An 8,348-nucleotide genomic window follows, 5' to 3' on the forward strand; every position below is an offset into this window, starting at 1 on the left:
TTTGCACTCCTTTTTTTCTGCCTGACTTTTTTTCAATGCTTCTATTTGTTTTGTGAATTCATTCAGAAGTTGATCCCTATCTTCTTTCAGGTCTTTGATTTGTTTGTTCGTGTGTTCTTTAAATTCATTGAATTCCTTGAGCATGTTTATGATTGTTCTTTTAAATTCAGTGTCCTGGGTTATCTCTAGGGGGTTCTTCTTATAGAACTTTTTTTTTAGAACTAGTAATGTTTGGGACATAGTACTTTGGCTTTCTATTTTATTATTCTTTCATTGTGATTTTGGCATGTGAATTTCTTTTGTTTATGATTCTGATGTGAGAATTAAGTTGAAGTATGCTTCTGTTTGTATTATCCTGGTGCCTAGATCTTTTTATTGGTTATCTAAAGCTGGTTGGTACAGGGTTCAGGTTCTCTCAAGTTTAATTTGGAGAGACCTGATGGCTTCAGATCAGCTATTCAAGAGTTCTCACAGAAGGTTCAGGTTCCACTCAGGTGCACTTAGGCTCCCTTCACCACATGGAGGCAGGATCTGGGTGTGCTCAGGCAGGCCACCTTCTCAGTTTGTCTGCTAGAATCTCAGCCTTAGCCTACCAAAGCCAGATCTGCTCTGGGGTCTTGGGAGGGGCCTCACAAAATCCCAGGTAGGGGGATGGGAATGGCACAATTAAGGGAAGCTCACCAACTTGTGGAGGCAGGATCCAGGGGCTCTCAGGGAGTCCCCTGTGGTCTCAGACCCTCTGCCTGCGGGAGGCCAGAGGGAGGCCAGAACTCGACACTCTCTGGTGGTCTGCTGAGATTAGAGCCAGTACACCAATGGAGGTCGGAACCCACCCTCTCAGGCTATCTACTAGGATCTCACCCATAACCTACCAAAGCCAGATCTGCCTTGGGGCCTTTGGAGGGCCCCACAAAATCCTCATAAGTTAAAATTTTTAACATGATAACTTCCTATTTAATTTGTGTATAGTTTTTCTTTGACAATTAATTATTGGTGCTGACTTTTTCTTTTCAGCTCAAATGCTTTCATTTTGCATGCTAACATCTTGACCTTAGGTTCATATTCCCCTTTTCTTCATTTTATCCTCCACAAAATTATAATCCTTCCAAGCCCTTTAATAATATATTATGATAGGCTAGGGAGATGGCTCAGTCAGTAATGTGCTTGTTGTTGAGGATCTGAGTTTGGATCTCCAGCACCTATATAAAAGCCAGACCCAGCAATGTGCATGGGGAAAGTGGAAATGGGAATTGCTGGGGTTTGCTTGCCAGCCAGTTTTCCTAGACCAGAAATCTTCAGTTTCAATGAGAGATTCTATCTTAACAAACAAACCTTTGATCTTTACATGCACATGCATGTCATACACACATACATGCATGTGAACTCACATATACACATGAGCACACATTCCTAAATATATAAAATAATCCCCCAACTAAAATTGATATTATGATAGCAAAATCATATATATATATGAAAATCAAAATCACAGAATAGCTTTAAAATTATGTTTGTGTAGAGAGCTATACTAAAAGACAAGAAATAGAGATAGCATGAAAGGTCATCTGAATTCTAGTGCACTAAAATGGTTCATGGGGAAATTGATTATATATTCTCTTGGTTTGTAAAGCTCTAATTGTGTTTGGTGAGTATTTAGTATTCACCAAATGAGTGCCTTTCCCATATATCCAGCATGTAATTAAATAAAAGACACAACAACCAAGTTTCTATGCCTTTAACATTCTTTTGGCCCATGGAGAATTTCTTTTATGCTATAAACTTCAGACTCTTTTAAATCTGTTTTTCTGTGCTCAACTCCTTATCTATTATAAAATATTTGCTTTAAAATGCACTTTGCATCCTTTTCAGTACATATTTGCTCTAACTTCATGGAAGATACTAGTAAATGGATTCTTCAATTTTTCTTTGTTGGGGGGAGGAAGCTCCTGGAAACTGCAAACCTTTTTTTTTTAAAAACAAGCTCTTAGTATATTTGCCATCTCAAATGCTGTCCCCAGAGGGCAGAGTACTTGCTGAGGGATGATGCATATACATTCCAGTCTCTCCACTCCTGCAGAATTTCTGATGCCTTTTCTTCTTTCCATTTCCAGGGCTTATTCTTGACCCTGTCAGGCAAACTAAGACCTTACCTTTGCAGACCCTATCTTACATTCTGATAGCAATATAATCTCCTCAAAACACATTTAAGACATTCCCAAACTGTTAGTGAAACATAAAACTATGTTTTTAAGGAACAAACCTAAACTCCTAAATATCACATCTAACAACCTTCATTATTTGGTATAGACTGTATTTCAAAATTAATTAAAATTGCTTATTTTTCTTCTTTCGATTTAAACTATATGCCTTTCTGTCTGGATCCTTCACACTTCCCTGTATAGGTTTCCTTTACCCTTTCTTATTCTGAGATTTTCCTGCCTTTCATTGTCTAACTCAGATTTATCCATGGCACACTGAAAGCATTGAAACTATTATTTAAGCACACAGAGCTTTCTCACTTGTAATTATTTGTGTACATGAATTATGCTTTGCCTTATATGGTAGCCTCTTAGAGACAATCTGCATTCTAACCCCTTTATATACATGTTATGGTGCTTTGCAGTAAATGAATTGGTCATAATTACTGGAATAAAAATGAATTGATGATGCAGGTGCTTCAGAGTGATCTACAATGGTGTAGACCTGAAATGGTCCTTATAGGTCACAAATGATGTACTTAGAAAGATTAGCTTTGAAGTGCTTCTGGAGAGCTTGTGGCAGAAAAGATTATTGATGAGTTCATCAGCTCTGCCCTCAGGGAGCTCTGGTTCTACTTGAGAAAATGAGGCAACATGTCATACAGGAACAGTAACAGAATGCAATGTAGGCGGGTCCAGTAAGTGATGTATAATGTAAATGCTATGCAAACATGCCAGGGAAAGAGACATTCCTGATGAGGGACTGGCAACTAAGACCTCACAAATTTGAAAGTTGAGTGAGTCATGTGCAATTGATAGACTTAGCACACAGACAAGCTGTGGGGATTTCTCCTTTGAATGCTGTGTCACAGAGCCATTTAAGGTGTACCGAGGGGCTGGGTTTTGCTGGGTATGAATAAAAAAAAAAAGAGCCTTACATCCCATTGTCCCAGCCGCTTTCAAGGACTTGGTGGTTCAATGTAAGGAGAATTGCTTATTTCTTTTTGGAGTAAAATAAAATGTCTGGAATTAGAATTTATGTGGTACCTATACTTTTGCTGCAAGCAAAAACTCAGCAAACACACTGAATAATTCTTGTAGGACATTCAGTATCAACAGATGCTCTTATTGACAATGTGCTATTGCCACTCAGCCCATGCAACCCTGCTAATTAGTCTATCAACTTGTTGCATTTGGGATTGGCCTATACTCCTCTCTATTGAGATGTATCCTATTTTAAAAACATCTGTGGTATATAAATTTGAAATGTTATTAATAGCCCAGCACATGCATAATTGATTGCTTAGTATACTTAACATTTTCAGTAAATTTCCATCATCCTCAAGGAGACCAGTATTATATGGGTTTAAAGTGCTAAAGAAAGTGGTAACGTTTCTGCAGTTTGATTAATTGACACCCTAAGGCTATGACCCAGTCACCTGATGATATGCTAACTATGCAAAGGTGAGAATGTTTGAGTGCAGTTATCATTACCAGGGCTAAGTCAGGAAAGAGTTCTCTCCAATTTAATCATATCTTCAATAGCTTACAATGGGATCAAAGTTGGGGATTTTTTAAAAATTACTAATTTTGGATGGATTTGGGCAATTTACAGTCTAATGATGTAAAAGTAAAATTACAGCAGTGGAAACGCCAACAAAAGAGCCCCTAATCTCTCTTGTCTGTTTCCCAGTTTTCATATGGCACAAATTTTCACAATTATCTTCACACTTAAAAGTCTGCTGTCTCCTTCCTTGTTTTTAAGGACTTCCTTCTGCCCCACTGCTACCTGCTCAAATCCCAGTTACCTCAGCTGCCCGCAGAACTTCCAGTGAGCAGTGAACATGTCAACAGCTACATTTGTAAATTATTTTGCATGTTAACATTAAGTGAGCTGACTTAAGGCTATATAAAGATTCTACACAGTTTTCCCAACTCTTTGGGGAGTTAATTCTTTTTAATTACTTCATAGAACATTTGATTAGAACTTATACATAGCTTGAATGGACTGAGTTCAGTAATGAAGAGGGTGTTTCATGTGATTATACAATTGCAATATAAACAAGAAAGGGAAGTCTAAACTTTAGACCAGAGATTTTCTAGCCTTTCCCCAAAACATGGAAGCAACGGTAATAATAAAACTCATAAGACACTCCAGAAGAAAGAAATCGCTCATTTCAATATTTTCATCAATCTCAATGTTCTTGAAGTTACTTGCTGAAAGTCTTTCTCAAGTATATTTTTCCTTTCAGATCTAATTTAAATCACTAAATTCTTTGATAAGACAATGCAACCATATATTATTAATGGACCGGTACAGAAGGCCAAAAGGGAATCTCATTTAATTGAACTCCCATAGCCTTAGGATTTACTTGGAAGAAATATCTGTGCAAAGGAAACCTTAGTATATTTTAAAAAGAAAGGTTAATTCAAAGAAAAATTGAAAGATAGAGAAATTTACAGATTCCAGGAACACAGACCAAAATAATCTGACATCTGCAGTCTTTCCATTCATTAAAATAAGACAATCTGCGCAGCCCATTTCTGTAACACTTTTGCAGACTGGCTTAACTTTTCATTCTCATAAAATTGGAGATGGGCTGTTTGGTTTATTGGTAATTGCAGCAGCAGCAAAATGGCCCTATGTTTGCCAGTCCACAAACCCGTGGATGTCTATCCACTCACAGCAGTGGCAGCCTGCACATTATTTCAGCTCGCGACATTCCTTGATGAAAAGGCAGCAGCTGCTGGTTCAGAATCAACTTGTTTCTGTTTATGCTGTCAGCAGAAAGCTGTTTTAAAAAATCATTAGCTGCATCATGCTGTTGCAGTATGTTAAATTGTGAGGCGTAAAGAAACATTCCCCAAAGACGAACACCATGCTACCTCTGTGCCTGCAACACAGTGTTCCTTTTGCTGAATAATTCAAATGCAGGTGGGATTAGTGATCTCAGGTGTTCTCAGCTGAAGAAAAAAATACTGCACTAAAGGCCCTTCCAAGTTAGTGAAGGAAGACTTCTGCAGACTACAGTACATTAAGATCAGGGGCTTGGTAGCAAGGTTGGATTGGTAACCACAATTACAGGACTTCGTGAACCTTTCCCCATCCATTTGAGCTAGAATTTTACCATCTTATCTAAGTCATGTTTTAAGAACTTTTCCCCATATCATGCAATGTTTCTATTGTCCATATTTTTCACTAGTTGTGGCTGATATACCTTTATTCTGACCCTGGGTACATTACACAAAGTTTTGTTTTACAAAAGCAGTCCATAAAGATATATATATATATTTTGGTCTTTTTGAGACAGGGTCTCCCTGTAGCCCCAGCTGTCCTGGAACTCACTATGTAGACCAGGCTAGCCTTGAACTCATAGAGATCCCCATGCCTCTGCCTCTCAAGTGCTGGGATTAAAGGCTTGGGCCACCAGCCCGGCTTATAAAGATATTTTTAATGAACGAGTGACCCATTTATTCTTTTTAATTTTTTAACTTGAATAGCTAAAAATGGACTTCAAAGGTCCTTATACTAAAGGACATGGTAAAATGAATTACGGTGTACTTGTAAGATGATTTATCAAACCACTACTAAGGCATTCATTAGAAAATTATATTTTTTACAATGTTAGATGAACTGGCAAAACATTAGAAAACATTGCCTTAAAAGAAAACAGGTAGAAAAGTAGATGAGATGTAGCTTATTTCATTTTGGGGAATTAAAATTATGTTATATACATGTGCATGTACATGTGTGCATCTATGCCACACGTGCAATAGTCTAGAGGAAGCTGCTTGGAACTTTTCAAAGTATGCTTTACTCTATAAACAATTAGTCACATAGTAGAACTTCTTTTATATACATTTGCCATTAGCATTTATTATTGCTCATATTTAGTGAGAACATAATCATATAATCAACACTTCTGAGGAATGATTAAAGTGAAAATTAGGCAGATTTTGAGAAATGTTTGCTCTGTGTGAAGTGCTTTCCAGCTCTTTGTAGTTAATCTTCCCACCATGCTAAACCTTAGGTTACCACTAATCTTATTTCTCAATCAAATTTAACTCTTAGACTTTGACAAAAAAGGAATCATCTAGTAGCCTTTTAATATCTGTCTTCTTTTGAAGAATGTATTAAATTTTGGATTCTTCCACTTGTAGTGTGAATTAGTCTATTTTTGGTTGTTGACTGCATTATATGACTAATATAAACCGGTTATAAACATTTATATGCAAGAGTTTATAGGCAAATGCTTTATTTGCCTAGAACTTTATTAACCTAGGACTTTAATTATGGGGTAGAAGGTTAAAAGTATTTTAATTTTACGACGAGCTGCTAAAGAGCTTCCCAAAGTACATCATTTTGTACTACCACCAGGAATATGTTTCAGTTGCCTAGCAGACTTGTCAATACTTAGTATTGCCAATTTTAAAAATTTCAGATATTCCTACAGATGCCAGATGTTATCTTTTTATGATTTAAATTTGATTTATCTAGTAATGAAAGGTGTTGTTCAATTATACTATTTTCTCATTCTTTCATACATATCCACATCATGCAACAAAATGTCTAACAAAAGCAACTTAATGGGAAGAGGGCTTTATTTTGCTTCAAAGTTTCATCATAGCACAAAGGCAGGGCCACAGGGGCAGGAGGCAGCTGGTCACATCACACCACAGTCAGGAAGCAGAGAATGATGGTTGCCTATACCCAGCTCACTTTGCCCTTCGAATTCAGGCTGAGATCCTAGCCCACAGAATGATACTGCCAACATTTACCGTGGGTCTTCACACTGTGCTTTAATGCTAGAATCAGCTCTATGTAATTTAGATAATCCCTCAGAGACATGCTCAGAGATTTGTTTGTATGGTGATTCTAAATCCCATCAAATTGACCACCAAGATTACCTATCACAACTGCAGTCCTTGTCAACTTTAGATTCAAACATTACCTGTAAACCATAACCTTCCATTCCTTGTCCCTACAGGCTTATGGCCATTTCATAATACAAAACCTGTTTAGTCTGACCTCAAAAGCTTCCATAGCCCTTAACATTTCTAACTCTGTCTAGAAGTCCAAAGTCTAAGTCTACTCTGAGACTCAAGGCAATCTTTTAACTATGAGCTCCTATAAAATAAGAAACAAAAGTTAGGTCTTTGCAACATACAGTGGCACATAATAAATGTTCCCATTGCAAAAGTTAGGAATGAAGCATAGCAATGAATAATTGGGCCAAAACTAGCCCAAAATACAACAGAGAAAATGAAAAGTTATGCATCTCCATTTCTAGCATCTGGGGTTCCTGATGTTATTGTTTGTGATCCAAAGGACAGGACTTGGGTATTTCTACTCCTCCAGCTGTCACCTGCTATACACACAACCTCTCTCTTGTGTGGCTCCGTTCCATACATTCAGCTATCCTCTCAGATGGTCCAGGTTCTGACATCATGCAAATCTTGTGGTCTCCATTGCATCTTAGATTTCACATTCACAGTTTCAGGCAATGGCTAATCGGGGCTGGCTTGTAGAGACTCTGACCCTGGCACACATTACCTGGCCTCAGAGTCTCTCTGGAGTCAATGTACAAGAATCCATGACCGTATCAATCTTACATTGTCTGTTCAAATTATTTTTCCATCTTAAAACTATTGAGTTGATTTTTATTTATGCCGTTGCGTAGAGCTTTAATTCATTCAACTGTGTGTATGTTGCGAGTATTTTCTCCATTCCTGTACTTGCTCTTTTTCAAAATAGAAACTTGAAAAGTGACCATTTTATTTTTTTACTTATTTGGTTATTTAGATATTGGATTTTGATGTGTTGTCTAGGCTGGTTTCAATTTCCAGGGTCAAGAAATCTTGCTACCTTGTTTCCCAAAATAGCCCATTGTACTTGACTAGGCATACTATTTTTAAAGATTTGATGAGTACCAATTTCTTTTCTTTCTTCTTTCTAATATTATTTTATAATTTTCCTTTCCATCCCTTTCTTTTTTGTCCTTTTCCTTCCCCTCCCCTCCCCCTCCTCCTCCCTCCCCTTCCCTCCCTCCATCTCCTCCCCCTCTTCCTCCTCCTCCATCTCCTCCCCCTCTTCCTCCTCCTCCTCCTTTGCCTCCTCCTCCTCCTCTGCCTCCTCCCCCTCCTCCTCCT

The sequence above is a fragment of the Nannospalax galili genome, unplaced genomic scaffold (genome assembly GCF_000622305.1).
Source record: "Nannospalax galili isolate Female #2095 unplaced genomic scaffold, S.galili_v1.0 scaffold253, whole genome shotgun sequence".
Lineage (NCBI taxonomy): Eukaryota > Metazoa > Chordata > Mammalia > Rodentia > Spalacidae > Nannospalax > Nannospalax galili.